The sequence below is a fragment of the Gorilla gorilla genome, chromosome 7, assembly GCF_029281585.2.
Source record: "Gorilla gorilla gorilla isolate KB3781 chromosome 7, NHGRI_mGorGor1-v2.1_pri, whole genome shotgun sequence".
Taxonomy (NCBI): Eukaryota; Metazoa; Chordata; class Mammalia; order Primates; family Hominidae; genus Gorilla; species Gorilla gorilla.
This window is the reverse complement of record NC_073231.2, coordinates 134,518,346-134,534,311: the sequence shown is the minus strand read 5'-3', so window position 1 is coordinate 134,534,311 and position 15,966 is coordinate 134,518,346. Positions and strand designations below refer to the sequence as shown.

General features: G+C 34.3%; 1 long non-coding RNA gene across 1 annotated transcript in view; it reads left to right on the top strand.

The window, feature by feature from the left end:
* LOC129524242 (uncharacterized) overlaps positions 1-15,548 on the top strand; it is a 529,515-nt gene extending 513,967 nt beyond the window's left edge. Inside the window, exon 5 of the long non-coding RNA XR_008667996.2 lies at positions 15,480-15,548. This is a non-coding gene — a long non-coding RNA (uncharacterized lncRNA). The remainder of the gene's footprint in view (positions 1-15,479) is intronic.
* The last annotated feature ends 418 nt before the right edge of the window (positions 15,549-15,966 follow it).

Here is a 15,966-nt window from a genome sequence, read left to right as displayed (position 1 = left end):
TTAATTCCATACATATTATCAAATTCCTTTGCAATAGATTCCAGTCTTCCTTTGCCCTGCCATCATCTCTCACCTTCCTTTCCTCTGTACTCCAACACATAAACACACACGTGCACATTCTACATTGCAGCCATCCTCTTATTCCCACTATTTTAGTTTCCTAACACTGCTATAGCAAATCGCCACACACTTAGTGACTTAAAACAACACACATTAATTATTTCATTAAGCCACAGGTCAGAAGTCCATCATGAGTCTCACTGGACTAAAAACACCAAGGTGCAGGCAGGGCTGGGTTTCTTTTTGAGACCCTAAGGGAGAATATGTTTAATTTCCTTTTCTAGACTCTGGAGATCTGAATTCTTCGGCTCATGGCCCCACTTCCCCCTCTTCAAAGGCAGCAGCATGGCATTTTTAAATCTTTCTGCAATTCTGATCCTATCTTGCTGTTTTTCTCTTATTTTATAAGGATGCTTGTAAATACATGGAGTCCACAAAAAATCCAGGATAATCTTATTGTTCTAAGATTTTTATCATAATTGTATCTGTACAGTCCTTTTGTCATATAAGGTAACATATTCAGAGGCTTTGTGGAATAGGTCATGAGCATCTTTGAGGAACAGTGGTCTTTATTCTGCCTATTGCACCTAAAGAACACTGAGCATTTTCCCACTTTTATATCTTCTTGCAGGCTGATTTCTCTGCCCAAATTCCCTTTCCTTCCTTGTCTAACTTGAGATCACCCAACTTGACTATGACCTCTTCTTTAAATCTCTCTCTATCTTACTCTTGGAAGAATTGCTATTGTATCCTTATCTCCATGGCAACATGTTAAATATTGAGTTTATTACAGAGTTTATCACATAGTGTTGTTTTTCTCTGTCATTTATCTGTTTCCTGCAATAGAATGAGAGTTTATCAAGGTCAGAGCATATACCTTTCTTATTTATTTTTCATTTACTACTACCTAGAAAAATGCTATTACTAAACATGGTTTATCTTGTATTTAACTGAATTCATTGATAAAGGTAGAATATTTTTTATTATTAATGATAAAAGACATTGTTGTGTTCCTTCTCATGCCAGTTCAATAACTTTCTTCACCTGTGCCCCTGAAAGGCTATGCTTATACCGTAATACCTAAGTTCAGAATTTAGAAGGAATTTTTTTTAAAAGGTGACTATTTTATGTGATGCCAGAACCTAAAGCTAGGACTAAAACACGAACTTACTGAGGGCCTACTTTTGAGTCATCATGAGCAAGAATTTTCTGGTGAGAAAAGCTGTAAATTAAGAATTGGCTCGCTTAAAAGCGGGACCATGTTACTGCACTTAGTATAATTAATAGAGAGCAGAAATACATCCACCTGGAAGGCTGGAAAGGCTATTCTGTGTTATGTAGCTCGACCAGTGAAGAACAACTACTTGCTTAATATAAGGGCAAATTAAAAACAAAAACTATTGCCACATTTTAAAAAAATCAATGTTAAATATATTAGAATGATATAATGAGAAATATGGGGGCAAGGTCCGCAAATAATTGGTCTGTTTTCAGCTTTGTCCTAGGCTGGGTTAAAAAAAAAAAAGAATTGGTCTCTTTACTGAAAAAAAAAATCATAAGTTTGAAAAGAACTGAAAGAGCTGAAGAAAGTAATAGGCAGTTCTATAATACTCCAACTCTAATAATAGATATATCATCCAGGTAAAAAATTATCTAGATAGATGATAGATCATCTACATAGATGATAAATCATTTAGACAGAAGCTCAATAAAGAAATAGAAGACTTGAAAAGCCCTATAAGCCAACTAGATGTAACAGACAAATATAATACTGCACACAAGAATAACAGAATACACATTATTCTCAAGTGCATGTGGAACTTTCTCCAGGGTGGACCATACATTAGGTCCAAAAAGTAAGTCTCAAGAAATTTAAAAAGACTCAAATCCTACCAAGTATCTTCTTTAACTACAATATAAGGTAGCTAGAAATCACTAATAGAGGGAAAACTGGAAAATTTACAAATACATGGAAATTAAACAACACACTCTTAAATAGCCACTATTTGACAGTGGTTCATTACATAAATCGTTTGAGTGGGAGCTGAACATTGATCACACATGGACATAAATATGAGAATAATAAACACTGCAGACTACTAGAAGGATGAGAAAGGGAGGAACATGGGATGAAAAACTACCTTTTGGGTACTATGCTCATAACACCATACTCCAAACCTCAGCATCATGCAATATTCCAATACAACAAACCTGCATATGTACCAACTGTGTTTAAAATACAAGTTGAAAAAAAAGAGAAAAAAAGAAATCAAAAAGAAAATGCAAAATATTTCAAGAAAAATGGGCATTAATACACAGCCTACAAGAACTGATGGGATGCAGTGAAGCAGTGCTCAGAAGGAAATGTACAACTTTAAATGCATGTATTAATGGAGAAGGATCTCAAATCAAAAACCTAACTTTATACCTCAAAAACCTAGAAAATAAAAGCAAACTAAACTTAAGCTAGAAGGAGAGGAATAATAATGAGTACAGCAAATATAAGCACAATAAAGTAGAAAAACAACAGAATTCACAAACCTAAAAGTTGGTTATTTGAAATTTTCAACAACATTGACAAACCTTTAGCTAGACTGAGAACAGAAGAGAGAAGACAGAAATAACTAAAATCAAAAACCAAAATGAGACATTGCTATCATCCTTACAGAAATAGAAGAATTATAAGAAAACACAATGGCAACCATATAGTAATAATTTAGATAACCTAGTGAAATGGGCAAATTCCTAGAAATAAACAAATTATGAAAACTGGTTTAAGAAGAAATAAAAAATCTAAACAGACATATAACAAGTAATGAAATTGAATAAATGATCAAAAACCTCCCAACAGAGAAAAGTCTAGGACCAGATGGCTTCACTTGTGAATTCTACTAAATATTTAAAAAGGAATTAACACCAATCCTTCTCAAACTCTGGCAAATAAATATATAAGAAGAAGATGAAGGAGCAATTCTCAATTCATTGTATAAGGCCAGCATTATCCTTATACCAAAACCAGACAAAGATATCACAAGGAAATAAAACTAGAGATTAATATATCTTTTGAATATAAATGCAAAAATTCTCAGCAAAATTCTAACAAGCCAATTATAATAGCATATTAAAATAATTAAATGCCATAAGCAGATGGGATTTGTCCCAGTAATGTAAGAGTTTTTCAATATAAAAAATTAATCAATGTAATATGCCATATTAGTAGAAAAAAGAAAAAATGCATGCGATCATCTAACTTGACACAGAAAACACATTTTGTAAAATCCAACATCCTTTCATGATAACAAAAAATCACTTAGAAAATTTTCTTAACACGAAGAAGGGGACTTATGAAAAAGTCAAGTCACAGCTAACATCATACTTAATAGTGAAAACCTGAAAACTTTCTAACAGTAGGTCCAAAACAAAGATGACCACTTTCGCCACTGCAATTCAGCATTGTACTGAAAATTCTAGCCAAAACAATTGGGCAAGAAAAATTAATAAAAGCTATCCAAATTTGAAATAAAAAAAGTAAAATTATCTCTATTTGAAGATGACATGATAGAGTAACATATATAAAGTCTCAAAGTCTACACACACACACAATTAGAGCTAACAAAAAAATCTAGCAAAGTGGATCAACAGAAAAGTCAGTTCCGTTTCTAAAAACCAACAATGAACAGTCCAAGAAAAATATATGTTTTAAAAATTCTACTTTTAATATCATCCAAAAATAAAATAAATTTAACTAAAGAAGTGAAAGATTTGTACACCAGAAACTCTAAAGTATTACTGAAAGAAATTAAAGAAGTTCTAAGTAAATGAAAAGACATTCCATGTTTATGGATTGAAAGACTTAATATTGTTAAGATGGCAATACCACCAAAAGCTATTTGCAGATTCAGTGCAATCTCTACTGCTATTCTAACAATGTTTTTTGTAAAATGGAAAAGTTGATTCTCAAATTTATTTGTGAAACATCCCAAATAATCAAAACAATCTTGAACAATAAGAACAAAGTTGGAAGACGCATGCTTTCTGATTTCAAAAATACTAAAAACATACAGCAATCAAAACAGTGTGTAACTGGCATAAGAGTAGATATATTGACTAATGGAATAGAGATGAAACTCCAGATATAAACCCATATATCTATGGCCAATTGATTTTTGACAATTATTTCTAGATCATTCAATGGAGAAAGAATAGACTTTTTAACAAATGATGCTATGACAACTGCAAGAGAATGAAATTGGACTCATCTCACATCATATACAGAAATTAAGGTAAAATGTGTCAACAACCTGAATATATGAACTAAAACTATAAAACTCTTAGAAGAAAACATAGAGTAATTCTGCATCAGCTTAGATTTGACGATGATTCCTTAGATACCGTACCAAAAACATGAATAACAAAAGGAAAAATTAATAAATTGGACTTCAAAATTTAAAACTTCTATGCATCAAAGAACATTATCTGAATGTGAAAGTAACCTATAGAATGTAGAAAATTATTTGCAAATCTTGTATCTCATAAGGGTCTACTATACAGAATATATAAAGAACTCTTAAAACACAACAATAAAACAATAGCCAATTAAAAATAGGCAAAGAACTTAAATATACATTTCTCTAAAAAAGATATACAAATGGCCAAGAACCCCATGAAAATATTCTCAACGTCATTAGTTACTATGGAAACGCAAACCCAAGCCACAATGCAGTAATACTTCTCACCCACTAAAGTGTCTATAATCAGAAACACAAAAATCAACAAGTGTTAGCAAGGATGTAGAGAGATTAGAACTTTCATACATTGTTGCGGGGAATGTAAAATCATTCAAGCACTCTGTAAAACACTGTACTGGTTTCTCAAAAAGGGAAAGAGAGAATTACCATGTGTTCTAACAATTTCATTTCTAGGTATATAGCCAAAAAATTGAAAACAGATACCCATAAAATAATTGCACATGCATATTTATAGCAGCATGATTTACAATAGCCAAAAGTTGGAATCAACTCAAATGTCCATCAATGAATGGAATGAAGAAACAATACACAGACACACACACACACACACGCACACTGAGAAACAATACACACACACACGCATAATGAAATATTATTCATTCATGAAAAAGTCATAAAGTATTTATGCATGCTACAAAATGGGTGAATCTTGAAAATATAAAGGTAAATAAAAAAAGCCAGACACAAGGTCATATATTGTATGATTCTATTTAAATAAAATATCCACAGTAGATAAATCCATAAAAACAGAAAGTAGGAAGAAATGGCAATTAACTTGGTAATGCATACAGGGTTTTATTTTGGAGTGATGAAAATGTTTTGGAATTGGATAGAGGTTATGGTTACACAACATTGTGAGTATACTAGATGTCACTGAACTGTTCACTTTAAAAGGGCTAATTTTTTGTCATACGAATTAAATCTTAATTTAACAATGATTTTTTAATCTGGATTTGAACATTGTTTTGAGGACTCACATTGTAATTAAATTTGGCTGGTAGTAATTTTTTAAGTATATTGAGTCCCGGGGAATAAACATATAATTATACCACCAAATTTAACCATTTTAGTGCACCAAAAAAATTAAATATTTAATGAGTTCCTATTATTTTGTCAACACAGTAGCAGGGTCCCTCTTTTTCTGGGAATGACCCATTCACTGAAAATATTGACATGATGGTCATGGTATCAGCAATGTTACTTGATCCCAGAGTTGATTTGTTTAGGAGTAGGCACTTGTTCCAAATTCAGTCATCAAATTTTTATTCAATTCAGGTTTAAAATTGACATGTATATCTTGCGGATTGTAAGAGATAAAATATAAAATTGGAAACCACTGGATTAGCTACATTTTTCACCATATGGACCAGAGAAGGAAAGGAAAGAAATTTGAAAAAAAAAAAAAAAGTGAAAGAGAAATAAGACAAAGATACGAAGAGAAGCATGAGGATAAAAAGGAGGTCTTGAGGACAGACTTGTCTCTGGTTCCAGATACTTCTCTGAGCTTTCGCTTAATTGCTCTACATCATTATAAGACACTGTCTCTTTAACTTAAATTACTAGGTTTCCTGTCTCTGGAAATGAAATGAATTATAACCATTACACAGTGAAAAAAATGAATACTGCTCCATAGACACAAAAATGTTAGTACCTTTGCATATTTTAAACACAGAAATATATAGACAAATTCTCTTTCTTTAAACCATGTAAACATATACAGGATTTTAGAGGTTTAAAGTATATTTTAATGCATTATCTTATTCCATCCTAATACCATCCTAGAAGTAAATGTTATTTTCAGTTCCATTATAGGGATTGGAAGACTGAGCCCTAGAAAAGTAAAATGACTTGCCCAAGTCAGCAACAGAACAGGGCCTACAATTATGTTATTCCATTAAAAGCAATTGTTACTTAGCAGTCATCTTGTTAGTACCTATTACTGGGAGTCAGAAATAGAAAGAAATCAGGGGTGCTCCTGCCCCAGCTTTCTCTCAGTTTGGACCTCCTCTCCCATGGACACAATCTCTTCTCTACTTTGTGTGGCCAAGTAGAATGAGCTGTTCTGTGGAGAAAAAATAAACTGTTGTCTCTCCCACCATACTCTCACAACATGCTTTTGACACCAGATGTGTGGGAATTTCTCCCAACCAACAAACAAGCAATCACTTCTGCAGTGGATACCAGCTGGGTGCCCTCTAATTCAATTCAATTTTGACTTTACTTACCTTGAGATAGTATCAGATCACACAGGCTAAGGACACAGTCCCACAAAACTGAGCCTCACTTTCAATGGCTATCACAAGCCCTAGGTTGTTTTACCTGTGCTTCCAGCAACATTGACCTGATGGTCACGGTATCAGCAATTTTACTCCACTTGAAATTTTACTCAGCTTCCACATGGGGTTCGATTAATGTGGTAGAGTGGCTCACAGAACTCAGAGAAATACTTCCTTATATTTAATGGCGTATTATAAAGGATATTACAGAAGATACAGATGAAGAGATGCACAGGGTGAGGTATGGGGAAACGGTGTGAAGCTTCCATAACCCCTCCGGGCATGCCACTTGTGGGAACCTCCAATGTTCCGCTAATGGAACTGAGCCCTGTCCTTTTGAGTTTTTATGCTGGCTTCATTACACTGGCATGATTGATGAAATTATCGGCCACTGGTGATCAAGTTAACCTTCAGACTGTCTCCATGGTGGTTGCGGAGTAGGACTGAATGTCCCAACCCTCTAATCTGGCCTTGGTATTCCTGGTGACCAGCTCTTATCCAGAAGCCACCTAGAGGCTGCCAGCCATTAGTCAACTCATTAGCATACAAAAAGACACATCACTTTGAAGATTCCAAGGATTTTAAGAGTTGTAGGCCAGCAAACAAGGAAAAAGACCAAATACACATATTCACAACTTTACAGCTGCGCATCCTGGACCAGCGCTGGTACCTCCAGCTTCGTAAAAGGGCTTGATCCATGAACACTCTGGCTGTTGGGAACTACTCTCAGCTCCGCTGACTTCCATACCCCTGGAACCCCAAAGCCCAGGCCCTCTCCACCCTTCTGTAACCTTTTCCCTGAAACCATTCCCTACTAATAGCAGCATAGCTGTCCACAGATAAACAATTTTAAGAAGGTAACTTCCTACAAATGAAGTTGCTATGCCAAAAGTTTTGTTTTCTCTAACCAAAACTATTTGGTGTATAGGAAAGAATATTTTTGAAATCTTGTTATAAATCTTACTGCAAGTTATCTGGGCTCAAAGTTATCAATCCTGGAATAGACTATCAATAGAATCTGTGCAGTAGATTAGTACAACTGATTCCAGATTACAGCAAAAGCACTTATAATGGGGTGTGGGAAATGAAGAATACATGAAGAAACTCCTTGTGCTGCTTACTTTCTTCTGGAGTCTCACAGAAACCCAATTTGGTATACAGCTCTGTAGTGCTAACGACCAGGATCTGCCTGCATGCTTTCCAACTCCTGGCATAAGATGGCTGCTCAAATCCAACAATCATGTTTGCATTCCAGCAAGCAGGAAGAAAGTAGAGAATCTCCCTTTAAGAATTTCCGTTTACCAAAATATGCACCAAAGTTTAGACACATAATCAGAGTTAGCCGCAAAGAAGCTGAGAAAGGTAATCTTTATTCTGAGTAGCCATATTCCCAGCTAAAATTTTGTTCTATTAATAAGAAATGGAGAATAGATATCGCAGAACAAGTAGCAAACTCGATTATAAGTGTGAAAGCTGTTGGTTAAATCAGCATATGGCTATGCATGTGTGGCCTTTATGCAAATGCCAGGATGGAAAATTCTGTTTCCTTAGGTCGATCGTATAATTTCTTTTCTAAAGAGGCATCCTGGTATGCCAACACCCTGGGGAAGGCAGGGAGAGAGATATCTGCAGAGCAATAGAGTACTCAAGAGTAGCAATTAAGAATAAAAACAATATTGTTATAATTATTATAATAATGCCTCATATTTGCATAATGCTTCAGACTTCCAATATTTAACTTATCCTAATTGAACTCCATAATATGTTACAAAGAATTTTGTAATAACCCAATGTTATAGAGGAGAAAATTGAGAAGCAGGGAGGTTAATTGTTTGCGTAAAGTTTATTATACAGCAAATAAAGCCTAGTCTAGGGCCTGAGCACTCTCTTTAACCCTAATTCTAATTTTTTTTTTTTTTTGAGCAGCACGATGGCAACATAAATGTGCAATTTCAGCTTGTCTGTACTCCATCTCTTATTTAGCAACACACATTCGCTGAGCAGCTATTACATCTCAGTCGAAATAATACACAGGGAATAACTTCAAAAACCCCTGCATTCAAAGATTTGAGAAGTTGGAAGAGAAAAGTAGCAAAATTACATTATACATAGGTATATGATATAATATGTTTGTGCTTTTAAAACTAGTGTTTACAAGATTCTTTAGTAGGGAGGAGTGGTCACTCCATTCATGCTTTTCACACTTAGAATTCTATGCCAACAAAATTCTTAGGCTATGCTATATCATAGAGCCTTTGCCTCTCCTAATTGACAGGGGCTTCCATTTCCTCTCTAAGCCTCATCTTCTCTATTCCTTGATGATATACTTCTCAGATATAAGGCCTTGCAACATCCCAGTCAATTAGCAAGCATGATTCCTCTTTCGAAGAAAGAAAGAATAAGGTAAGCTGGGTAGATAACATGCCCAGGGTAAAAACAAGCTCCGTGCTAAGTCAAAATTGGAACTTCCTTTTAGTAAACTACTTGCCAAAACTACAGGGATGTAATAATAATAGTCACATTTATATATTCATTATATAGCTACTTTTTGTTTAATGTCACGAACATAGTACATAGCTCCACATGCCAGGAACAGGTTCAGGGCTTACTATGTGCAGTATTAGGTAATAATAGCAATGATAGATAACATTTATTGACTATTTTATATGTGCCAGGCACTTTGTTAAATATAATGATGTCTGTCTTCTTTCATCTTCAGAAAGAAATAATGCTAAATGCAATAATGCAGCATTAAGGCTGATGCTATTATTCCCTCTTAGCACGTGAAATTACTCAGATCCAGCAATGTGCCTATGTTCACACAGTTCAAAAGAGTCACATTTGTTTTTTAAAATCTAAGTTCCAAATCACTGCATCCTTTTGTCATACTTAGCCCTCAAAGCAACTATGCAAGGTCAGTATTGGAATGTATAGGTAGAGAAACTGTAGCTATAACTTAAAATTTTTATTCCTTTCACTCATCCATAAGCAAGCAATAGCGTGCAGGGATTGGACAACCATCTTTAAAAGCCACTTCCACATGGTTTGTTAGGGATTTGCTTTCTGCTGTGTTGTTCTGTAAGAAATCACTACATAGGCCTGTGTCTGTTTTTTTACCTTCATATCCAGAGGCAAGTCATTATCTTATGTTGGTCTCCAAAACTCATACAATAGGAAGTTAAAACAAAACATCTGAGTATTTTCTATTTTGTTTATTCACTCTGGTGTATCTTTCCAGTTTAGTCTTCATTTTTGATATTAATATTTTTAAATTTCTCTTTTAAATTTTCTTCGGATTTCCCAACTCACATCTGGGTTTTTTTCTAACTTTGATTTATATAGTTCTTTAATGTCTTCTATAATTTTAAGATATTTAATTTGTTTTGAAATATAAAATTATAATTTTTAATTGTGCACAACTTTCTGCTATAATTTTATTGTTTCTAGGGATTTAATATCTGCTTTTTGTTCCACTTTTTTCTTATGATCACTTTGCATGGGATATGATTTCAACATTTTTCTATTGGTTGGTTTTATGTAAAGTTAATTTACATAGATTTTTAGAAGATACTGAAGTTCAGGGTAACATTTTCAACTTCATCTCCTTTTTTGCTGTTTTAAGTAGTGTTTGAAAATATGGGAGCCTGCCTTCAAGGATTTCATGGCTCTTTTCTCTTCTTCTGCTTTTATCTGCACCTTCTCTTCTCTCTCTCTGTCCAGTTCTTCAGTTCCATTTTGATTCAATTTCTATATATTTCTCTTTGTGGAGCCTTGCTCTGAAGACGAAATCTGGCTGGTGAGTTTTGAGAGTTCATATAATCTAGAGTAATCCAGCTCCTTAAAACAGGCATTTCACACTCACCGTTTGCTGGAGTGGTAAAGAATACCTCAAGTTTTAGCTGGTATTTTCAAATTGTCCCACTTTGCTGAAAGAAATAAAAACATTTTAACCCAAGACATATTTCTTTGACATATTTTGAGATGCCTGTTAGAGGGCCAGCAAACAGAAATGGCCCTACAAAGCCATCTTTTGCTGGGAAATATGCATTTGTAAAAAATCCGCATCAATGCAATCTGGCCTTTCCTTGTCCAGATGTAGGAAAGATTAACTGAGTCTGTCACCTTAAGATCTAAAATAATACTTTACTATCTATTCTCTCTGAGGGCAGCTACTAGTGAATTTTCATCTATATAACAAGACCACCTTTACCAGCCACGTCTTCTCTGTCCCTCCCGGCCAAGCCTGCCTGCCTGTGACTTCCTAGGTCTGCATGGAGCCTCTCCTGCTTCCATAGTCTGCCTTGCCATTAAAGCTTGATTTATCACCATAAACTCTTTTTGTCATGCGCCAACCCCACATTTTTTTCTCTAACTCCAAGATGGTATGCCAGCTTCTGTATCCCACTGGAGAGCTGGATCTTCATGGTGAAGACTCCAATGTATAAACGTTAAATAAATTTGAATACTTTTTCTTCAATTAATCAGCCTTTTGCCAGTTGATTTTTTTTTTTTCAGCAAATCTTCAAGGGCCAAAGGCCTTGGCCCCTACCTTGCTATCCAGTATTCTATTCTCCTCGCTGTGACCCCATTGTTTCCCTCTGATTCTTCTAGTTAGTTGCTGATTCTATTCAGGTTACTGGTGAATTGCCTTCACTTGCTTGTATTTTGGAGTTCATGAGGATGCTTGCTTTTTTGGTAAACAATGCCCATGAGTTTTTGGTTCTCAGTTTTATTGTTTAATCTTTTTTGATAGTTTATTTTTATTTCTTGCTGCTTTTAAGATTTTTCTTTCATTTTTGTTTAACAATTTCACTCTTTATTAGGTTTTTGGGGTTTGTGGTTGGCTGTTGAATCTCTGGTTTGATGACTTTCATCAATTTCAAAAAAAATCAGCCAATATGATCACACATATTGCTTCTGACATGTATTATTTCTTTTCTCTTTCTGGGTCTCCAATTATAAATACAGCAGGTCTTTTCACTATCTCTCATGTCTGTTATGTAATTTTATTTCTTCTTTTCACTTTTAATTTTATTAAAAAAATTTATTTTCATAATTTTTTATTTTCCATTTTTTATTCTCATTTTGTCCTTGTTGTACAATTGGAAAATTTCAACAGACCTAACTGCTACTTAAATTACTTTGTTTACTGCATCTACACTGTTGCTTAACCAATTTAATGTTTTTGTCATAATAAATTATTTGAATTTTCAGTTCCAGATTTCCATTTTATTTTATGGCTTCTAATAGTCATGTAAATTTCTTGATCTTATTATCTGTTTTCTTAAACATCCTATTCAGTTATTTAAAATTTTTTAATATTTTCAAAATTTAGAGCTTTAAATAATTTAAAAAATTAGTTCACCTTTGCATCTGCCTCTATTGCCTTTTTTTCTCTTGGTTTTCAGCTTTTGATTCTAACTATTTGCATTCCTGGTATTTTCTTTATTGAATGCCAAATATTGTTTATGGAAAATAATGGCTGCTCTGAAAAATGTTATTTTTTTTTTCAGGGAAGATTTAATTTTCTCTCTGATTGGTTGAGAAAGTGAGAGAAGTACCTTGTAACAATCAGGAATTGAACAGTTTAAGGCTGGTTTTCAGTCATAGTAAAGGCTGATCTATTTCCAGTTTGTCCTCATTCATAGGATGCAATCTTTCAGGAAACTTAACTGAAAATCTAGTGTTTACTAAGCTTCTTTCTCTTTACTAAAAACGGAACTGCAGTTTTTGTCTTCCAAGCACCATAATTTAACTTATGTTTTTTTCTGTTTTAGTGTCTTAGTTGCCACTTTCTACTTGATCTTTGCCTTCACGCATCCTAGGAACTGTCAAGTCCCTTCATGTAAAAACACTAGAGAAAGTCCAACTCACTTCTGAACACAAATTTAATTCTCCCTTGTCTTATAAAACTGCTGAGAGTTCTGGGCTACCCTTACTGTTTTTTCTCCTTTTTTTTTTTTTTTTTTTTTTTTTTTCCGGAGCAGAGGTTTTTTAATAGGTAGGAGAGAAGAGAAAGAGAAACAGCTTCTTCCATAGAGGATGGTGTCTCTGAGTGGAAAGGACCTGACCACCTTTTGTTTGGCTTCTTGGCCCAGCATAATTTAGAAATTGAAAACTGCCTTGAGGGGAGTGTCTTTATGGAATCTTGCCCCTTCCAGTGCTAAATTTCTTGGTTGCTTTGTGAATGACTTCAAACATCCCCATTTGTCAAAACATTTCTTTATAGTCATTTTTTCACAAGAATCACAATCATGTTTTCACAAAGCACCCACCATTCATACTCATATATTGACATGAATGTTTGCTTGAAACAATCTATTCTGTGATAGCAGCAACTCCTCTTTGTTCTGCTATTAAATTATGAACTTCTGAGATTATTTAGTCAGTATTTGCTTCCACGTAAGCTGTATGTAGGTAGAGAACATTTTGTATTTCTAAATTCTAACCAGGATTTGCCATACCCTGCCATTCAATAAATTTCTGTTGATTGTTATTGAATGAAAAAACTCTATTTTATTTTACTTTATTTTGTTCCTCATTAAGAACACTTTGAACAGTTACTATGCACCCAATTATAACTTGAGAACTTTGCAGGTACAAAGAAATATAAGGTATAGTTTTTGCCTTCAAATAATTCATATACTTAAATCAGAGACTCCTGTAATTACAGATATTGTTAAGGTCATCCAGATCTGCCAAACTTATTAAACAACTGAAATCACAAAGCTTAAATTGACATTGTAGTCCTCCAGTCTAGACATAGGTAGATTTTAACTAACAAGACAATAATAGTAGTTTGGTAGTATATTCCTAGACTGCTGTATGGAGAGGCATTCTATGGCTACATATGGTATTCAAAGAGTCCCAAGATTGATTAGTCTTTCCTATTACGTGTATTGGTCATGAGAATGGCAAACAATATTCATATGTTAGCGTTCTCTGATAAAATCCATTTACATCATGAAAAAAACAGACAATTAAGGTTCTAGGAAATAGAATTTGAAAACAAGCACTGGGTTTTGGGCAAGTTGGGAACTTAAACAGAGTTGTGTTGTAGGCAAAATAGAACTTGTAGGAAACCTCGGTTCATGTTCCTGAATTTCTACTTGTATACCTAAAATTTATTATTTACCAAATCTCTGGCACAATTTTTAGAGTTTTACGTGTATTGACTTATTTACTATTCACAGCTTTATCAATAAGTTATTATCATTTTATGATCTTGGCAAATTACCTGAATGCTCTGAGCCTTACTTCCTTACGTGTATGGCATGGGTCACCAAAGCTACTTTACAGAGTTAACTCAAAGCCTATATGACATAATGTATGTGAATACAATCTATAATCTAAAAATGTAATATGCTATGATTATTTCTGGCCCATCACACTGTGATTGCTATTGAGTGAAGAAATAAAAAATAAAAAGCAAGATGACAAAGGGTTCGAATTGTGTAGTATAGTGTGTAAGTGCTGTACTAAAGGAAGTCTTTGAGGGCTGAGATAATGAGGCAAGAAATGAATTCATGGAGAACAGTGACTTTATTCATGAATTAAAACATGAGAAAGAGGAAAAATTGAAGACTGTGGAGCAAGAATAAAAATATTATTTCCTGAAATACTAAGAAGGGTTACCTGAGTAAAATGAAAAGAGTATACATTGAAGAAAAAAAAAACCATGTAATTATAGAATATAATTGAATATTTTGTATACTTGAAATGAGTATGATTTTAATCACTGTATTTTTTTCTAGTTATTACCACTATTTCTGTGCATGTTTTTGTTTACTCCATTTGACTGAGGGATTTTTAGGACAAAGGCTGCCATTCTTTATTATATCCCTTTACATATAGTGAAAAAATACAGTCATTGGAGCAAGAGATGTGAGTTGAAATCTTTGCTTTACTCAATTCTTGTGTGACTGTAAAAGTTTTCTTTCTGGGTGTAGTGGCACATGCCTATACTCCCAGCTACTGAAAATGTTGAGGCAGTTGGATCATTTGAGCCCAGGAGTTTGAGTCCAGCCTGGACAACATAGCCAGAACCCATCACAATCAATCAATCAATCAATCGTTTTCTCATCTATATAATGGAGCTAATGAGGCTTGAACAAACAGAATGAGAGTGGTGAGAATCAAAAATGTATATAGGGTGCACTATTGACTGAGAAGTGGTATCCAAGTAATTTGATTGACACCACCACTATAATCATCATCATAATCACTCCATAATCATGATCTTCATTAGACCTAACACTGTCTCGAAAGGTGGACCAATAAATGTTTGCTGATTGAAAGAATGATGGAATAAGTGGATGAGTAAATGAATAAGACAAGATAGACTAGTAACAAAGCAAGAAGCTATATTTTTCAGGCCCTTGAAATTTTATTTTTAGTAAGTAGGTCAAGACAAAAGATAAGTTACCAATGCTTAACTTTGAAGTCCTGCTTTTTGTGTAGTTTTCTAACAGTAGTATGTAAAGTTGCCTTTAATGGAGCCCAAGAAAAGGTCAGAGGCCATAGGTGGGAGTAGGGGTGGGGGAGGGGGGGAATCATATTCTTCTAAAGGAACTTTTAAATACTTTGGCACCAAGAGAAAACACATTTTTTTCAGTGAGTGCGAGCCAGCAGCTGACCTTCCAGCAGATGAGAGCAGGGAGTCCAACGTTCTCCTTCAGTAAGTCTATTTATTGTGAATGGACTGTGCAACCAGAGTATCCCTGTTCAGAATCCCAGCATCTGTATCCAAATCTGACATCCATTTCCAGGAGCAAATATTTGCCACTGAAGCTTAAGATGTTATTTCACAGTGGAAATTGTATCAGCCAATTTTAGAAGAGTTTAAAGCTCGTGACATTTCCTGTCTCTTTTGGGAAATTTGTGTATGCTAAAAAAAAAAATATTCTTAAGAATCAGAATCTATTTTGTCCCAAAATAACATCAATTTTTTGCCTTCTCTTCATAACTTCTGATGTTGACAGTCACTTATGCTTGAGGATAAAGACATCAGCCCGAAGGGGGAAAAAGCAGATGTGGAAAAAATTTGTAAGATTTGAAAGAGTGCCCTGTATTAAATTTCTGATTCTGCTGTGAAGGATCTT